The following is a 20,719-nucleotide window of genomic DNA, read 5'->3' as shown; positions in this document are numbered from 1 at the left end:
GCAAGGCTCTCCTCGCTGATCGATGCGCTGTGACCATCCTGACTTTGTCAGAAGCGGTCGCTCCCTTCAGCCCCTGGTCTCCTGTGCCTTCTCTGCCTGGACACCGCAGCGCTGCTCTGCTCTGCTGACCTTGATAGCGCGTGACTGGGTATCGTAGCGCTGCTTTGCTCTGCTGATTTTTATAGCGCTTGACTGGATATCGTAGCGCTGCTTTGCTCTGCTGATTTTTAGAGCGCTTGACTGTGCATCTTTATGTTAAGGGCCTGACCGTTCTAAGCCATATTGCGCCCCATTCCCGAAGCGCCGCTTTGCCCACAGCATAATTAAATAACTTATCTCCCCCAACCGGTTTGCGGTTTCGTTTCTGCCGCCATTGTGATTGTTCAGAAAAGGGGGTGGTGATGAACAGAGTGTCTGAATTAAGCAGACCACTCTTACCCAGTCCAAAGATCAGGGCTTGATCCATCACCGTTATTTAGCTCACTGCCCCATCCCAGCTCAAAACCTGGCTATATGCAAATTAGTCTGTCCCTGGCCCAGTGCATCATGGGAACAGGGCAGACCAAACTACCAAGCCAATTCTTCACCAGAAAGGATACAAGCTACCGGGGACCGGTTTCTGGCATTACAGCCTCGTCGGCCCGGCTTGCTTGAATCCTGATGGAGCAGTGAGCAAGGGACTCATGTCTGAGTATACCCTGCCACATCTATAGTGGCCAAAAACTATTCAGAAAAGGGGGTGGTGATGAACAGAGTGTCTGTATTAAGCAGACCACTCTTACCCAGTCCAAAGATCAGGGCTTGATCCATCACCGTTATTTAGCTCACTGCCCCATCCCAGCTCAGAACCTGGCTATATGCAAATTAGTCTGTCCCTGGCCCAGTGCATCATGGGAACAGGGCAGACCAAACTACCAAGCCAATTCTTCACCAGAAAGGATACAAGCTACCGGGGACCGGTTTCTGGCATTACAGCCTCGTCGGCCCGGCTTGCTTGAATCCTGATGGAGCAGTGAGCAAGGGACTCATGTCTGACTATACCCTGCCACATCTATAGTGGCCAAAAACGATTCAGAAAAGGGGGTGGTGATGAACAGAGTGTCTGAATTAAGCAGGCCACTCTTACCCAGTCCAAAGATCAGGGCTTGATCCATCACCGTTATTTAGCTCACTGCCCCATCCCAGCTCAGAACCTGGCTATATGCAAATTAGTCTGTCCCTGGCCCAGTGCATCATGGGAACAGGGCAGACCAACCTACCAAGCCAATTCTTCACCAGAAAGGATACAAGCTACCGGGGACCGGTTTCTGGCATTACAGCCTCGTCGGCCCGGCTTGCTTGAATCCTGATGGAGCAGTGAGCAAGGGACTCATGTCTGAGTATACCCTGCCACATCTATAGTGGCCAAAAACGATTCAGAAAAGGGGGTGGTGATGAACAGAGTGTCTGAATTAAGCAGACCACTCTTACCCAGTCCAAAGATCAGGGCTTGATCCATCACCGTTATTTAGCTCACTGCCCCATCCCAGCTCAGAACCTGGCTATATGCAAATTAGTCTGTCCCTGGCCCAGTGCATCATGGGAACAGGGCAGACCAAACTACCAAGCCAATTCTTCACCAGAAAGGATACAAGCTACCGGGGACCGGTTTCTGGCATTACAGCCTCGTCGGCCCGGCTTGCTTGAATCCTGATGGAGCAGTGAGCAAGGGACTCATGTCTGAGTATACCCTGCCACATCTATAGTGGCCAAAAACGATTCAGAAAAGGGGGTGGTGATGAACAGAGTGTCTGAATTAAGCAGACCACTCTTACCCAGTCCAAAGATCAGGGCTTGATCCATCACCGTTATTTAGCTCACTGCCCCATCCCAGCTCAGAACCTGGCTATATGCAAATTAGTCTGTCCCTGGCCCAGTGCATCATGGGAACAGGGCAGACCAAACTACCAAGCCAATTCTTCACCAGCAAGGATACAAGCTACCGGGGACCGGTTTCTGGCATTACAGCCTCGTCGGCCCGGCTTGCTTGAATCCTGATGGAGCAGTGAGCAAGGGACTCATGTCTGAGTATACCCTGCCACATCTATAGTGGCCAAAAACGATTCAGAAAAGGGAGTGGTGATGAACAGAGTGTCTGAATTAAGCAGACCACTCTTACCCAGTCCAAAGATCAGGGCTTTGCCCACAGCATAATTAAATAACTTATCTCCCCCAACCGGTTTGCGGTTTCGTTTCTGCCGCCATTGTGATTGTGGTTGTTGTTGTGCCCGGAGCCCGCCCTCTCCACCACGCACCCTCCCCTCCCAGCTGCTCCTCCCTCCCACTAAGTGGCAAGGCTCTCCTCGCTGATCGACGCGCTGTGACCATCCTGACTTTGTCAGAAGCGGTCGCTCCCTTCAGCCCCTGGTCTCCTCTGCCTTCTCTGCCTGGACACCGTAGCGCTGCTCTGCTCTGCTGACCTTGATAGCGTGTGACTGGGTATCGTAGCGCTGCTTTGCTCTGCTGATTTTTATAGCGCTTGACTGGATATCGTAGCGCTGCTTTGCTCTGCTGATTTTTAGAGCGCTTGACTGTGCATCTTTATGTTAAGGGCCTGACCGTTCTAAGCCATATTGCGCCCCATTCCCTAAGCGCCGTTTTGCCCACAGCATAATTAAATAACTTATCTCCCCCAACCGGTTTGCGGTTTCGTTTCTGCCGCCATTGTGATTGTGGTTGTTGTTGTGCCCGGAGCCCGCCCTCTCCACCACGCACCCGCCCCTCCCAGCTGCTCCTCCCTCCCACTAAGTGGCAAGGCTCTCCTCGCTGATCGACGCGCTGTGACCATCCTGACTTTGTCAGAAGCGGTCGCTCCCTTCAGCCCCTGGTCTCCTGTGCCTTCTCTGCCTGGACACCGTAGCGCTGCTCTGCTCTGCTGACCTTGATAGCGCGTGACTGGGTATCGTAGCGCTGCTTTGCTCAGCTGATTTTTATAGCGCTTGACTGGATATCGTAGCGCTGCTTTGCTCTGCTGATTTTTAGAGCGCTTGACTGTGCATCTTTATGTTAAGGGCCTGACCGTTCTAAGCCATATTGCGCCCCATTCCCTAAGCGCCGCTTTGCCCACAGCATAATTAAATAACTTATCTCCCCCAACCGGTTTGCGGTTTCGTTTCTGCCGCCATTGTGATTGTGGTTGTTGTTGTGCCCGGAGCCCGCCTCTCCACCACGCACCCGCCCCTCCCAGCTGCTCCTCCCTCGCCCCTCCCCTTCCACTATCCGCATATGCCAGATGCATTCTCGCGCAGCGTTCACGCGCAGTGGTCGCGCCCCTTGCGCGCCGAAGGTGCGCCAAAGGTAAGCCCGTCTACGCCCTTCCACGCCTGGACCGCGCCCAGCGCCTGTCTCCCTGGTCACCGCCGCTCAAAAACCTCTAGAATCTCCTATGATGCCGCCACTCTCCTCGCCCTAAATCCCGGACGTACACCACTTTGCTGCGAAGCTACTCCAGGTCGCACTCACGGCCCATTCGCCTGCCTCTCCTGCAAGTTCAATTGCTTCAGGACCCTCACCAATCCCACGTCCTCAAAACACAATTCCGACCCTATCCGCCTAAAATGCATCCTGCTCAACACCCGCTCGGTCCACAGACACGCAACAGAACTCTGGGACCTAATCGACTCTGCGTCACCTGACATCGCCTTCCTCACTGAAACATGGATGAACACATCATCAGCTCCCGACATCGCCATAGCCATACCGGACACTTACAAGATAATCCGCAAAGACCGCACCAATCAAACAGGAGGAGGCCTCGCCATCATCCACAGGAACACCATCAAAATCACAACCAGCTCCGAAGACAATCTTGCAACCGCCGAACATCTCCACTTTCAGATCCACACCGACCCCAGAACCACACTGAGAGGCACCCTCATCTATAGGCCTCCAGGTACCCGCACCCAATTCAGCGATGACATCACAGACTTCGTCAGCCCACACGCCCTAGCCTCCGAGAACTACATTCTTCTAGGAGACCTCAACTACCACCTTGAAAACAAACACGACAGCAACACCACCACCCTTTTGGACAACCTGGCCAATCTCGGACTCAAACAACTCGTTGACACCCCCACCCATGTAGCTGGACACACACTCGACCCTATCTTCACATCCAGCAAGCACATCTCCGTCGATCGCACCACAGCTCTCCACTGGACGGACCACAGCTGCGTTCACTTCAGCTACAAAACCTCCCTAACCCATAATCGCCCTCAACCAATTCTTCGGAGAAACTGGAACAAAATCACCTCCGACCAACTCCTCACATCACTCAACCAAAACACTCCCACCCTCTCATCGGACCCAAACCAAGCAGCCACCAAACTCAAGCAATGGATCACCCTCAGTGCTGACGAATTAGCACCCCTGAAAAAGCACCAGATCAATTCAACTAGCAAAAAGGCTCCCTGGTTCAATGATGACCTTAAAAAATCCAAGAAGCTATGCCGCACTCTGGAGAAGATTTGAAGAAAAATCCCAACCTCAGACAACATGGCCTCCCTCAAGTCAGCCACCCGCAAACACCACCAACTGATTCGATCCGCTAAGAAATCAGCATTCAAGGTTCGTCTCGACAACAACACTCATAACAGCAAGGAACTCTTCAACATCGTCAAAGAATTCACCAACCCCACCGCAGCTTCTAACGACATCACTCCCTCCCAAAACCTCTGCGACGCGTTATCCTCCTTCTTCTACAACAAAATTGCCGACATACACAACAGCTTCGAGAATTCTCCGAGCGATCAACCCTCCCAACACCCCTCAGATATTACTCCGCCAACTAACAACCTCAGCGCTTAGAACCCAATTACCAAGGAAGACACCATTCGCCTCATGAACTCAATCCACTCTGGCTCACCCACTGACCCTTGCCCACACCACATCTTCAACAAAGCTGACTCCATCATAGCACCCCATCTCCGTGATATCATCAACTGCTCGTTCAACTCTGCCACCTTTCCAGAAAGCTGGAAACACGCCGAACTCAGCGCCCTTTTGAAGAAACCCACAGAAGACCCCTCTGAACTTAAAAACTACCGACCCATATCCCTCCTCCCATTCCCGGACAAAGTCATCGAGAAAGCCGTTAACAGCCAGCTCGCCGCCTTCCTTGAATCCAACAACTCCCTTGATCCATCTCAATCTGGATTTCGAGCCAAACACAGCACCGAAACCGCCCTCATTGCAGCGACCGACGACATCCGAGCACTTCTGGACAACGGAGAAACAGTGGCCCTCATCCTACTTGACCTTTCCGCCGCTTTCGACACAGTCTGCCACAGCACCCTTATACATCGCCTCAGCAACATCGGCATACAAGGAAAAGCCTTGGACTGGATCATCTCTTTCCTCGCTGGAAGAACCCAAAGAGTCCGACTTCCCCCATTCTACTCAAAGGCCACCGATGTCATCTGCGGCGTACCTCAAGGATCCTCACTCAGTCCCACCCTCTTCAACGTCTACATGAGTCTTCTCGCCTCCATCGCGCACCTACACAACCTCAACATCATCTCCTACGCCGACGACACCCAGCTAATCCTCTCCCTCACCAAAGACCCCAACACAGCCAAAACCAATCTTCACGAAGGCATGAAAGAAGTAGCCGAATGGATGAAACATAGCCGCCTAAAACTCAACTCAGACAAAACAGAGGTACTCATCCTAGGATCCTCCCCCTTAGCTTGGGACGACTCCTGGTGGCCTTCCGCGCTGGGCGCAGCACCCACACCCACAGACCATGCACGTAACCTTGGCTTCATCCTAGACTCCTCTCTCTCGATGTCCAGACAAGTCAACGCCGTCTCATCCTTCTGCTTCAACGTACTTCGCATTCTCAAAAAGATCTTCCGCTGGATCCCCCTCGAGACAAGAAAGACTGTCACCCACGCACTGGTCACGAGTCGACTTGATTATGGTAACACACTTTACGCCGGAATCACAGCAAAATTACAGAAAAAACTTCAGCGCATCCAAAACGCATCAGCGAGACTCATTCTAGACATCCCGCGCCAAGATCACATCACCGGACATCTAACAGACCTCCACTGGCTTGCCGTTAACAAAAGAATTACTTTCCGCCTTCTCACCCACGCACACAAAGCCCTCTACAATCTAGGACCCGAATGCCTCAACACTCGACTGTCCTTCTACAAACCCACCCGCCAACTTAGATCGTCCAATCACGCCCTCGCCGCAGTCCCGCGCATTCGGAAATCCACCATGGGTGGCAGATCCTTCTCATTCCTGGCTGCCAAGACATGGAACTCACTCCCCACCCGCCTCCGTCTTACTCAGAACCACATCTCCTCCAGAAAAGAACTCAAAACCTGGCTTTTTGACAAATAATGCACTCCTTCCCCTAGCGCCTTGAGACCCTCTGGGTGAGTAGTGCGCTCTACAAATGCTTGAACTTGAACTTAACCAGGGCCTGGCTGTGGCTGACCCTGCCAGGCTGAATTAATAACCTTCCTCCTCAAGCTGTAGCATCAGAGGCACAGAACTGCACAACAAGCATTCCAAAGACGGAGGCCTCCACTCCAAGAAGAGAAGATGGGTGGAGCTACAGGTTCATCCATCAGCAGCTGATACCTGGTGCCGGGCACCAAGCTGCTCTGGAGAGAAGGCAGCACGGGAAGAAGGGCCTCTCTGAGACCATGTGGCATGAGACCCCTGAACAACGCCATTTTCAACAAACCCAGAGGCCTGGGCAGAAAGGAGGGCACACAGGCAGAGAGGTGATGTTTCGCTCTGTGACAGGGCAAACAGAGACTTCCTGCCAGCCCCCAACCCATTATTTAAAAAGAGTCTGCACAGGAAGAGGAGCTCTCGGTGTGTGGTCTGCTGAGGAGGACTGGTGCTGCAGTGCTGGAGCCTGGCACCATGGGCAGCTGAAAGGAAGAACCTCCTGACTGGCCCAGGACCCTGACTTGTGCCAAATGAGGAGACCAGGACAAGTGCCCAGAAGGCTGGGCCTCTGCGCAAGGAGAAGAGAGGCCCAGGCAGAGAGCCAGGTGAAAGGCTGGCGCAGGGAGCCGTAAAGACAGCTCCCTGCTAAATCCAGCTTCTGTGAGACCAGGAGGGTGAAGGACATTGCTCCCAGTGGCTGAGGCTGGCCACCAGGAGCGAAAAGGGGTGAAGATTGGGAAAATCGGCAGCCTGGGGGCCGAGCAATGCCCCCTAAAAGGGAGGCAACCTTTGACCTCTCATGGGAACAATGACGAAGTGCATGGGACTTCGCCGCCGGTCCCAACTATGCCACCAGGATGGGTCAGAAGGCCAGACGGGGCACCCGGGTGGGACCAGGGCCCCCATGGAGGAAAGAGGTGCCAGTGGCCCGGGTGGGACCGGGCCCCCAAAAATTGGCATGAGCAGCCGGGGGTGGGCTTCCCGGCTGCCTAACTCACCCGGGGGTCCGGGTGGGACTGGACCCTCCAACGCAGAAAGACGCGGCTGGAGGCCCACATCGCGGCTCTCCCTGAAGCAATGGGAGAGCCGCTGCTATATTATGCCCGGGCCTGGCAAAACATGCCCCATGATGCCCTGCAGGGCCCAGGAAGGCCTGCAATAGTAACCGGCTTGTTGGTGGAGTGTGGTGGCCCCAGGAGGATGGGGTCATGGCCAAACTCATGAAAAGGTGCAGGGGGAGCTGCAGGAGTAACACAGTCTCCCCCAGCACGAAGATAGCAGTCCCCCCCTAAGTCTCATGGGGACTTAAAAGAAACAACCCCTAAAGGGCTCAGCCAGCAATCAACTTTACCCTGGGCTGGAACCTTTGTTCCACAGCTGGGAAGCTGTGCGGTGCCGTAAGGATTGCCTCAAGGTGTGGAAGGCTATGCTGGGGATGTCTGTAGAAGGGCATCCCCTGGAGGTTACTAGGTGTAACTGCACCAGAAATGCATTTAGTGTTATTTCTTTTAGAGGAACTGAAAGTCACATGTGTCATGTGAAGAGCCTGTGTCAGGTGGAGTCATTAAGCAAAGTGGGGTTATGTTGCCACACATTACTGCTAGGGTGTCTGGCTGTAAATGCTTAATCCTGTGATTTTACCTGTGATGCCTTTTAGAGGCTGTGATTGCAATGCATTACAACGGTTTCAGCTATGAAAAGTACCTCATTTAAAGTGATGCCCAAACATGTATTCTTGCTACTGTGCTAGGGAAGGAACAACCCAGACTGTTAGCTACTAAGATGTAGAGGTGCATGTTGTATGGTCAGTATAAAATGCTCAGTCAGGGTTATGTGTCCTGAGGACAGGATTTCCTATTTTTAATGCTTGTTGAGATGATGGGGTTGGTTGCCAATGGGATGGTGCCAGTTGTCAAGGCCCTCGCTCCAGGTTGTGTCAATCCACGGCATTAGGGGGCAAGATGATGTGCATACATGGGAGTGGTGGTACTAGACCCCACCCCCCGTGGGAGGGGTGGAGAAGTTATGCAATGTCACAAAGTAATTCCAACAGCTTATGTATATTTGGAAATTGGGTTTCATAGTAGTGCGTTTGTTAATAAATTTACTCTTAATTTTATAAAGCAAAGTACAGACTGGACAATTAAACTGGACAATTAATTATTGAGTGTTATTTCTGCACACCTGTAATGGTGATTACTAGCCTACATCACCACCCTTGAGTAAGCCTTAGACTGCTCTGCAACACTACCCTCTAAGAGTCAGGCGCTACACTAGGGTGTTTGGTTCCCAGTGAAGGACAAATGTGACATGTTATTTGTGCAGGCCTCACAGATACTGCCTCATTTTCCAACAATAACAAATTGGTACTTGAAAGGAAAGCCCTTAAAATCCCTCTTCCAAATAGTATTTCTATATTGTTTCCTAAAACCATTTTAAGATTCAGAAAATCTTTTCCAAATCATTAAATGGGCTTAGTATATTTGAAAGAGAGTTTTAACTTTAGCATATCCTCTGATTTACCGAATCAGAGGATTTGCAAATGTTAAACTAGTTTCTACATCTGGTCCTAACTTCTTACCAAACCATTTGCCTCTTTGTGTCCTCAACAAAGTGAAGCGTTTGCAGTTTTTTGATAACAGCAGTGATCTTTTTCCCAATAAAGTGATATAAGCTTTATGCTTTGAAAATAGAGGAACACCCATTCGTTTGAGGCTAATGGAATACACCATAACAAACGTGGTGGATATTCATTACTTGTAAAAGTAATACAGAAGACTTGTTATCCACCACGTTTTGAAAGAGTATTCCATCTGCCAAACTCTAAATAAGACTCCTTATTTTCCCTGTCAATAGTTTACAGAGAAGTAAGCTTAATTTGCCAATACAACTTTCTTCTTTGGATAGTGTTATCAAAACATATGTTGGGTAAATGTACCCACAGTATGGCAGCTTTACTTTCTAGATGTATTAAAGTATTTTAACAACTTCAGGGCAACCCAGAGGCAAATTTTATAGAGGCTCTCTTTCAACTGATATTATCCACCAATGCCCATGCCCTGTTCAGATTTGGAAATAGTTTACGCATGCCCCTGTAGCTAAGTCAGCTTTAAACAGGCTTTTGCAATGCAATAGGATCGCATTTGTGAGAGTTTAAGCTATCAGTATTGTAAATGTCAATGCCTTTTATTTATGTTTTAGAACCCAAAACATAAATAAAAGACCTTATCATTTACAATGCCAGTAGGTCGAACTTGCATAAATGCGAGACCTAATGCATTGCAAATGCATGTTTTCCACGTGTAGAAGTTGTGACAATTGGCACTTAACCATCCTAGTAAGCAGGGCACAAGTCCTAAAAAAAGAAGTGGGGGGACGCTCTAAGTTCGGTATTGTCCCCAGAACTTACGTCACAACAGGAAGTGACGTCATGAAAGTTGCTGGTCTCCGTCTGAAATGCGTGAATACATATAAGATACAAGTAGAGATATAATACTAAAATAAGTGGCAGTCACTCAAAACACAAGAAAACACTATACACAGGACCCATTCCTCGGATTACACAGTTATTACGGACTCGAGCCGTAGGCACTACGGGCATCTAATGGGGTCCCTGAAAGTGACATGCTAGGCATGTAGACAGCACAGCTCCTTGAAGCCTTGGTGCCTCGGCTGTGCTCTGAGAAAGGTTGGCAATGGGAGGGGGCGAGGTGGAAGGGGAGATTTAGTCTGAGCCTCGGATGCATTTGAAAGGCTATCATTCACACACAGGTGCAGACTCGAGTACCGGCACCATTTATTTATTTATTTTTATTTTAGAAGTTTTTTATAGCGCTGGCCAGACCCGCGGGTATTGGAGCGCTTTACAGTGGGGGAGGGTACAACAGGGGTAACACCATATTTTGGGCAGGGGGGACAGCATCCACCCGGTAAAAAACCTGGAAAAATAATTACGGGGACCCCAGCCACCAACGTGATACCCTGACTCGATCCCTGCTACTAAGTTAACAAGGTCTGGCGTTCCACACTAGAGAGCTATTGGCTTTTCCAATCCTTAAATGAATGCAGCCATCTTCCAATGCATTTTTCCATTGTTTATTATTAATTTTATGTGTCCTGTGACAAAGAATCGCTCTTGCAGTGCATGCATACCTGGTGGTTCTCCCGAAACCAGTAATGGTACAGAGAGCATATTGGTGCACAAGATAATTGATTCCAAAAATGCCATGGCCATGCAGATTAGGCTGTTGCAAAAGATCCTCTGTACATGGTTTAAAATTTAACTTAGACAGGAAAAAAACTACTTTGAGCACAGTACTGGATTAAAAACATACAATCAACAGACCAATATTATAGAGTATGTCATTTAAATATAGGGAAAAAGTCAAACACAAACAGTTTCTTTGAATATTAAATACATTTTTGAAAACATGATGGTAAACAAAGTAGATGATTTGCTGCTAGAATAGGCAGTACATCCTCGAACCTTCAAGGAATCCAGCAAAACTATCGACAGTTATTGTACCAGACATATAATTATATCATACGTATATATTATGTACGAATTCTTAATGCAAGAGAAAAAGAGAAAATACCTCAAACTGAAAGCACTCATAACTGTGATAGTTAGAAGTCGTTCATTGTGTGGTCGATACTTTTCAATAACATTTTTAAAAATAGGAATAATCAAGATTGCTGCCTTTTCTCTGAAATAATGTACTTTATTTTGGACTAGGGCCTTTTTGGCAGGTTCACCCCTAAACTTTTTGCCTTTAGCCTCTGGCATAGTGGTAGTGATTTTAGGCCTCTGCGCCTTTTAGCACTGTGGCCCAGTGTGAAGTGTGTGCGCACTCTGAGTGCGTGTGGTGAGAGTGGCCTGCCCCCCTATAGGAATGCATGGGGGATATGTGTGTTCATGGTAATTCCTGATATGTGGGGAGTGCAGGGGCAAGTTTGGTATGTGCGAACTTGTGAGAATAAATGCTGCGCGATGGTGTGCACAGATTTATTGTGTCTAGCGGAGAAATGCAACTTTTAGAAGTTGGCATTTCTGTGTGTTGTGAGATGTGAATTGCCTGTCGGGCTTGTGAGTGACAGGGTCTGACTGGTGTGCTTGGTTCCAAGAGCCAGGGTGAGTCTGCCCGGTGGTGACTAGGGAGATCTGCATGTAGATGGGAGGGTGAAGATGCACCTGGGACCTGAATAGGGCTGTGCCTTCCCTCCACAATGCTGGCTCCACCTCCTGTGGTGCTTCTGATGTCCCTGGTCAGTACTGTGAATATAGAGGGGAGCTGAGCAGAACAAAGTGCTCCAGAACCAGTTGTATCTGGTTCTCCCCTTGCCTGCATCTTTGAGGCAAAGGATTTAGCTGTATATAAGGAGGGGCTGTGACCCCATGAAAATGTTCTTGTTCTTGCTTGACTTGAATCTACCAGGGGCGTGCTGCTGCTGGGGCTCATGGGAAGGTTTGCCTTCCTGGGCTCTGCCCTGTCCCTGGATGCCTGGATGACATTTCTGTTGGGACCCCTTTCTGCTCCAGTTACTCCTTATTCCTGGAGCCCTTTTTCCTTTCTTCCCAGCTTCCAAGGCCTTTGCAACATGGAGCCCATGCGCTCCATGGCACATGATTTGTAGAGCCTAGGTGGCTCCAAAGTTTGGCACATTTGTTCCTGAGGGCCAGCGAGAGCCCATACCGCACTTTTACTTCACAGCTGCCCAGCAAGTAGTGGGCAGCTGCACTGTTTAAGTCTTTTTCATTTTTATGGGACAGGTTGTTGAATCCAGGAGTGAGACGCACTCCTTTGCCCCATCTCTGCCTGCACAGCTGCGCAGCACTTAGTGCCAGCTGCTACGTCTAGGCCCTTTAGTTACGACTCCCAGCTGCCCAGCAAGTAGTGAGCAGCTGCAACGTTAAGGTTTGCGCCAAGTGCCAACCCTTGACTGTCGCTGCATTAGCCAGCGCGCCTTGACTTTGGACAGAGGGCATTTGAGCCCCTTAGAGATGGCCAGTTGGCCCTGGGGACTATTAGATTGATAGGGCGCATGGCCCTAGTGTACTTTTTATAGGTGCTAGGAAATGTCATGTTTGTAATATGTTTTGTGCACCTTGATTTATGCTCATAGATATGCTTTTATACTTATTAGGTTTTACCTACTGTCTTATGTTTTATTTCTCTAATGTGGTCTAGGTTTGATTTATTCCCTACTGCAGGTTATGTTATTAAGTTTCTTTCCTAATGCAAGTTATGTTTAGGAGATTATGATCTACTATATTTAGGCTTATGAGGTTGGCGCAGAATAGAGTTCTCGCCTTATGTGATACTGTGCCTGTTATGATTTATGTTACAGGTTGACACTGAGTATAGTGTCTGCCAGTGATTATTGGCTGTTTTCTAAGTTCCTGATTTATTCTTGCTTTTACTATTCTTTACCAAGTGCTAATTCTGACAGTGGCCCACGTGGCCCTGTCATATGTAAATAATCCCCTGCAAATATTGCCCGTGCCAGTTGGCACACTGTATATTGTGTGATTACTATCTGAAGTATTTTATTATAACACAGAGGCTATTTTTATATATAACATTGTGTGGAGGTCCTTTGTGGTGTGCCTAGTCTGTTGTTACAGTGTGTGTTAATAAGCCTAACAGCTTGTGCCAAGCTACCAAGGGGGTGAGCAGGGGTTATCTTTGGCATGTAACTCCCTTACCCTGACTAGAGTGGTGGTCTCTGCCTGGCTTTGGCTCAAGCCTTAGCCAACCAGAGATCCCCATTTCTAACACTTTACCATATAAGATGTGCAGTAGATCCAAATAAAGAACCTATGTTAGAAGCCGCTTTTGTTGTTTTGTGACTGTATCATCCAGTCTGCACTGGGGCAGTGAGGAGGAGGGGCACTCACACAATTGTGCCTGAAGCAGAAGCGTTATAAAACACATTTTAACACATTGTTGCGTGGTACACCCTTCTTCTTGTTTTCAAGGACTTCAACATCCAGCGTGCAGTGGGGCAGAGAGGAGGAGCGTTCGCACATCGTTACCTGCAGCACTAAATTTATAAAAGGCACTTTGGCACACTGCTACACGGGTTGTGCCAGGGCAAAATATGAGGCAAAAATGGGCCAGCCAGTGCCTGTGACAGCTAGGGACACATCTCTTTCATCCGTGCAAAGTCATAGGACGTACTATGGGTAAGTGTAAATTGACCCCCACTACCTGCACTTCCACTACAAATAAAACCTACAAGAGCTGGTCTATTATTTTGCTGGAGACTTCAGTAGTAGAGGCCTTGACTATGGAAATACCATCTGTAGCAGAGGAACTTGGTATTAGTGCCACCCCCCGAAAGAAAGACATTTGTTTTCAAAAAGAGAATGTAGAAAAAGCAAGTTAGATACAGCACCTCCCGGAGCCACAGACACAAGCATCTTAAATGTAGAGGCAGAGGTGTCCTAAAGAAACCCCGAATTATCACCTGAAACTAAGCCACCGGTGAGCCAAGCGAACTAGAGAGCCAGTGGACGGACGAAAAGTGGTGCTCATCAGTGATATCGGAGGGGGCGTTTCAAGAACCCAACGTGAAAGAAAGGTGATGGAGTACGGTGCTTGCATTTTACTTTCGTTGATACCATCCCATGTGCTCTGGTGTGATGGTTAGCGAAGGATCCGCAAGACCAAGGCAGCTGTGGCATCAGGAATAGGCAGAGGTCAGCGCGTGAAGACATCACCCACAAGACCTTTGAAAGCTCCTAAGATTCGTGGTGTGGCCAATTACAGCACATGCCCGCCTTTCACTGCTATTTCGGGAGCAGGAGTGGGTCAGTACATCCTGTCGGCCATTAAGGGGGAGCTTTTGCTGCTGAGCCTCTCCTGTAACATGGCTAATAACTAGATAGGGGAATGACAACGTCTCTGTACCTTTGACTTAGACGCTACAGCAAAGAATGAAGCAGGTCTGTCTCCTCTCTGGCGTCAAGCAGTCCCCTGCCCGTGCATGCAATTTCAATCAATACAAGAGAACGCTGCAAGTTTGGACCCTGGGATAAAATAAAGTACTTACATTTAATTAGGCAGCTGGAAAAAAGTGGTATCCTACCCGAGACTGGCTGTCTTAGATGTAGCCTTTGTTGACTTTATTACAGGTATAGAATGAAACTTGAGGAACGGAAAGTGAAAGCGCACCATGCGTGCATTCTGCTAATACGCGTGAACCGGATGTGGGCACATCTCCTGTACATACGCGTGCACACCGTATGTGTGCAAATCTCCTGTCCCCCTTCCGCCAAAAAATCGACTACAATAGATCCCGCCAAGGCGGTCAGCGCATGTGCTGCGTCGCTAGGCGAGACCTAAAAAGGAGGTAAAGATCATCTCTCACCATTACTGTTAGGCCTTTCAAATTCTCTGGATGATTATAATTACTGCTCGGCTTTTCACAGCTGTCTGACTTCTGCATCTTTTGATAAATCCACTTATGCTGTGGTGTTTAAGTTTTTTCCTGAATAGTGAGTATCTGATTCCACACAACTAGACGTTTTATGTTTCCACACGATGCTTGGCCTGAGACTGAGAATTCAAATATTGTAAAGATGCTTGCAGAGTCAGTGAACGTTTGCATTGGCTCACCTTCAGTTCAGTTAAACAAATATTGTTTATTTAAAACACGTCATTAAGCAATACATATAATCAGGTCGTAAAATATATTTCAATACATACTTAGGCAACATTTTAAATCATTTAAAATCATTACAAATCTGTCAAGTGCACAAGTAACATCCATATATCAAATGAAAATAAACATTTCACAGATTGAATCTACAGCTTACGTTATAATATTATTTTTTTTTCAAAATTAGAGATGCGAAGCTAAAGAGTAAATACTAATACAATAGGCACTTTGGAGCATTACTCTTGCATACCGCAGCCAAACAACTCAGGGGCATATTATCAAGAGATTTGTCTCCGCTTTTTTGGCTTTAAAAGCCAAGAACGCGGAGATAAAATTATCTCCCTATCAGCAACAGGGTGCTAACACGCAAATTTGCATGTTAGCACCCTTTTTCTCAACGCTTCCCCTTGCATCTCTAATGAGATGCAAGAGGGGTCGTTCCAGAGAAGAATAATAGGAGAAATGTTGTTAAGCGACATTTCTCCTATTATCAAGGATTTCGCTAACCCTGTTAGTGATAAAAAAAGCAGCGCTAACCGCAGTTAGCGCTGCTTTTTTTACACCTGGTATTTTCCTGACTTAGCCATGATATCCTATGGAAGGTGGATATCATGGCTAAGTTTGTGAGCCCCTATCATCAAGCTAACGCCAAACTTTGAGAGATTATCATTGGTTTTCCAGCGATAATCTCTCATTTGCAGTTAGCGCAAGGATTTTTATCACTTCTGAGATAAACTTTGCTAATAGCAAGTTATCTCTGCGATAATTTCCGGCGATGCTTAGCGTTCCCAAATTAGTTGCTAAGCGTCGTTAGCGATAAATATCGCTAACCGTTGGTAATATGCCCCTCAGTTTTTAAGCGAGTGTATACCCAGAGTTGTGTTCATAAATGTGATGTAGCTTTAGTCTAAATTTATAAAAGAATATACATATAAAAATGAAGACTTGTTTTCCCGCGATTCCCATACATCTGAGGATGAGGTATTTATATGTACTAATACAACTATTTTTTCCCGAGACCACCATACCTCAATATACCAATTCTTTCTTCGAAAGAGTTATAGAGAGGACAGTATAAAATGTATTTAGCGATATCCTCTAGTTGATTTCTTAGCTTCTTTTCCTAGCAGAGTTCAATTTTAATGATTTCATCCTTAAATATAATGGTAACTTTAGCTTGTTGTGAAATGTATTCCAAAATTTAACAGTGTGTTACTTGAGTGGTGGAGGAGCAAGATATCAAATCGGTTTTCATTCTTATAGCCGGGGCCATGGCACATTTTAGTATCTGTACCCCATATAAAAATTGAGGAGGTACCATATTCGGTCAAATATACTGCATACTATCTAAAAGTATGCCTACTTATCTGCGGATGATGTCAACTTGAGTTTACTGGACGATAAGTATTTACAATTGTATTGCCTTTTCGTTGTACATGGTATATTCTTAGTGCCATGGCACTTGTTCACGCCCCACTTATGGTTTCTCCCATTATCCATCCTCTGTTCAATAACAACAAACGTGTGTTCCCTGCATGTAAAACGCCACCTCGAGCATGTATCTTGCCCTCCCTTTCGCTCTCATCATTAATTGGTGTTATTGGTGCTTCCTTACTTAGTCATATCAATAAGCCTGTGGTGCTGCATCACTCTTCTTCCTGCCTCACCCATTAGAATAGGCTCCCTCTTCACCATTTTAGAATTCTCTCCTGAGTAACCCCTGTGACCACAGACAAGATATTAAAGGGCTAGTTGTAAGAGCAATGAACGTCTGTTTCAAATATCTACAGCATAGATTGTATTTAACAAACTAACACTGTCGAGCCAAATAGCACACAGCACGCATAGGATTTCAGCTCTTTTGTGGGGGCTGACTCGAATTTCAAGGAGAAATGTCCTGCCTCGGTTAATCTCCTGTCATGAGGCATTGGCACCCGTTCCAGAGGGAATCACACCATGAAGATTAAGAGATAATGTATACTGAACTTCTAGAAGGTATTAAATGGATCTGCTGGCAGCGATCCTAGAATAATAGTAAAAGGGAAGTTCTTTCAAGTGTGTAAGTGTTCTTCATGGAGTACAGAAAAATGCAGCTTACACATTCTGCGTTGCTGAATGTTAATTGAACTCGAGTCAAGGACACTTAAAAAGAACGCTTTATGGCGAAGCGTCTGTACGTATTTCTCCACACCGGTTATCAGTGATGGTCCATGTGCTTGCATATAAAATTACATAGAGATCCTTCCTACTTTAGTCAGAAATAAATTCTGGCAACACGCAGAGAGCAAAAAATGTATTTTCATCATCAAAACAAATCTAATGCTCATGCTTAATTTCACACTGATCCCAAGATTATATGCACCAAACATAATTAACACTTTAAAATATAGTTGAAATGTAGAGGGCAATTTCAGCAGTGTAAAAACATTAAAAGTTGCGGGATAAAGATTTCTCCAGAGGCATGCCCCTCGGCGTTATAAAAACAAACACAGAAAGTCACAGTTAAATTCACATACAACACGAGCAAACAATATTTTTGCATTCCAATTTATTCAGTCAATACCATAAAATAATTTGTATCTTGGGACTAACATAGTTGATTTTATTACCCATTTTAATGACCCACATTTTATTAACATCATGAGAATAAATAGTTGAGTTGGGAACGGTTTGTGATTAGTCTTGGTTCATTAGAACATTCTAATGTGCGAGGCCGGATGTATATATATCCTCTGTATATATTCTCTCTGTCTAGACGGTGGTTGCAGTTGATCCCTGCATAGTCCCTGCTTGGTCCCTGATAATCCGCTCTCTATTTATTAAATACTTTCTTCATCAGTGTTTGCCGCCATTCATTTGGCGACGAGGACCCATTGATTCCAGATTGTGGAACACTTTATGTTTGATGCCCACTTTGAAAGCTGTGCTAATCCATTTAGTTTCAAGCATAAATTAGTGTTCCATACCATGTCCATGTTGAGTGTGATCATCAGTGGATGGTTAAAAGCAGAGCAGTTTCACTCAGTGCTGTTGGCACTGATTCCTAATGGTGTACCGTGCTAAGGAGAGTCTCTGAGCATGTGCAGGTTTGATCATTGTAGGAAAATGCGTTCTCACCCATTTAATCTACTGCATTTGTTTTGTTAGGACTGCTCGGTTTTGAACTTTTTCTGCTAGTGAGTCTCATTAACTCTGTCTCACCCACTATAACCTCTCTTCAAATGGATTGAGAGTGATCGCCATCCGTGTCCACCTTGGAAACAAGGTCTGCTGCTGCGCCACTGGAGTACGAGGCTCTTTTGTTCCTCTTTACACCCTCTAAGGGATAGCAGAGAGATGAACCTGCTGTGGTATCCTAGAACGAGATTGGTTCCCCTGTGATATCTGAAAAAAGGAAGGGCCTCTGGAAGTGTACTATTAGGCCAAACTTTTGGGCTCTCTTTATACATTTTACCGGACTTATGTTTGGTGACTCTGTGCACTTTTTCACTGCTAACTAGAGCTAAAGTGCTTGTTCTCACTCCCCGAAAGCATGGTTATATTGGCTAATACCCAATTAGCTAATTTCATTTACTTATAAATCCCTTGTAGAGTGGTATACCATATACACAGGGCTTGTAGATTAAACTCTACCAGTGGGCCTGCAGCACCTATTGTGATACCCACTTAAGTAGAATCTTAAAACATGTCCCAGGCCAGCCACTACAGCCTGAATGCAGTTTTTAACTGCCATGTAGATTTGGCAATAAAAACCCATTGCCAAGCCATAAATCTCCCTTTTATGCCATGAAAGTCACCCATAAGGTAGGCCCTAGGTAGCCCATCGGGCAGGGTGCCTTGCAATTAAAAGGGTGGGCATGTAGATTTTAGTGTGATATGTCCTTGTAGTGAAAGACTCCTACATTTGCTTTTCACTACTGTGAGGCCAAACCCTCTGTTGGAACTGGCACTTTCTGGTTGGCTGGGGTAGTACCCCAGCCAAGAAGAACCTACCTCTCCCATTGGGGGCGGGTTAATACACACACATTATAACCTGAACGCACCCTTGGATAGCTTGGCACTGAGACGTCTTACCAAAGAGGCAATGTGTAACGCATTAGCACAGCACTCAATCACGGTAAATACCTTGCACGTCACAGAAGAGACATCACACGTGTTGAATGTAAATAATGTTTGTATTCAATACACGTAATCAAGCAAACATGAACATCATGTATTTCTGGGCTTAAAACATATTTGGTGCAGTTTGACAAATCTTTACCAATGTTTTAAAACTACCGTGCCAGTCAAAATTTCTTTTTTAAATGCCTCCATGAATTTGTAGAGTATCCGTGCATACACAGTCTCTTGGCTTCCCCCCGGTGGGTGAGGTCCCGGGGGGGGGGGTAATTTATGATAATAATATGGGGGACAGAGCTGCATGCGGTCCCTGTCCCGCTTTCAGCCCTGGAGACACCATCTCTAGGGCGTGGCTGATAAATAGAAAGGGGAGAGGGCCATGCAGCCCCTTCTCCAGGCCGAATTTGGCCTCAGGGATCCCATCACTTGGAGCCTGACCTTACTAAAAGGGGGAGGGGGCACATGGCCCCTCGATCAATTTCAGCTCTAGAGACACCATCCCCCAGGGTCCAGCCAAAGGTAATCAGGGGTAGGGAGCATGCAGCCCCGATTTTTACCCCAGAGACTTAATCCCCAGGGTCAGGCTGTAATAAGATAAGGGCGGGGGCCATAGGTCCATTAATGGCACTGGCGAACCCATCCCTCAGGGCCTGCTCCTGCTTTGTCCAGGGGTGGCATGGGCAAGAAATCTGTGCTTGCTCTTGCTTGGCAGGAGCAATTTCAAAGCACCCGCCAAACGAAGGCGAACAAGAAGTCCGCTCTCAGCTGGCAGACACTTTAGAAATGCTCCTAACATCTGGGAGTGGACTTTATTGTGATGAGGCAGAGACTCAGATCTAAATATTGCTTCTGCTCGCAGGGAGCAGAATATTTAGCCGCTACTTGAGGGCGGGAGCAAGGACAGCTTTTGCTTGAGGAGGGGAGCAAGCTGGGCCCACAGGGGCCTTAGGACTCCCCCAGTGGCCCCCAACATGGATATAGTGGGTGCCCTGGCTGGGTACCAGGGCAACCACACTTTGTTAGTTGGGGCCCGAGGAATGGCGTCCCCGGGCCAAAATCAGCCCAGGGAATGGGGCCTGGTGGCCCCTCTCCCCGTTTAGAAATTGGTCAGACCTCGGGGAAGGGGTAACAGGGCAAATAGAGGCCTGGGGAGGGGGGCCACAGACCCCACTCTCCCTTTGGAGGGGGGCCATGTACCCCCTCCCACATTTTATTAAGCTGGGTACTGAGGATGGATTCCCGGGGCCAAAATCTAGCCTGGGAGGAAGGCTGCATGCCCCCATCTCTCATAAATATAACAGGAGGCACCGGGGGATGGGGTCCCTGGGCCCAAAAATGGCTGGGAGAGGCCCAAGGTGTCCCTGAAGTCGAAATTGGCCTGGTGAGGGGGGCTATGTTCCCCCTCTTGTTTTTAAATATGTCCAGACCCTGGGAGAAGGGGTTCCCGGGACTGAAATTGACCCAGCGAGAGGGCTGTGTGCCCCCT

The sequence above is a fragment of the Lissotriton helveticus genome, chromosome 1_1, assembly GCF_964261635.1.
Source record: "Lissotriton helveticus chromosome 1_1, aLisHel1.1, whole genome shotgun sequence".
NCBI lineage: Eukaryota > Metazoa > Chordata > Amphibia > Caudata > Salamandridae > Lissotriton > Lissotriton helveticus.
The sequence above is the reverse complement of the archived record's forward strand: the minus strand, read 5'-3'. Positions refer to the sequence as shown.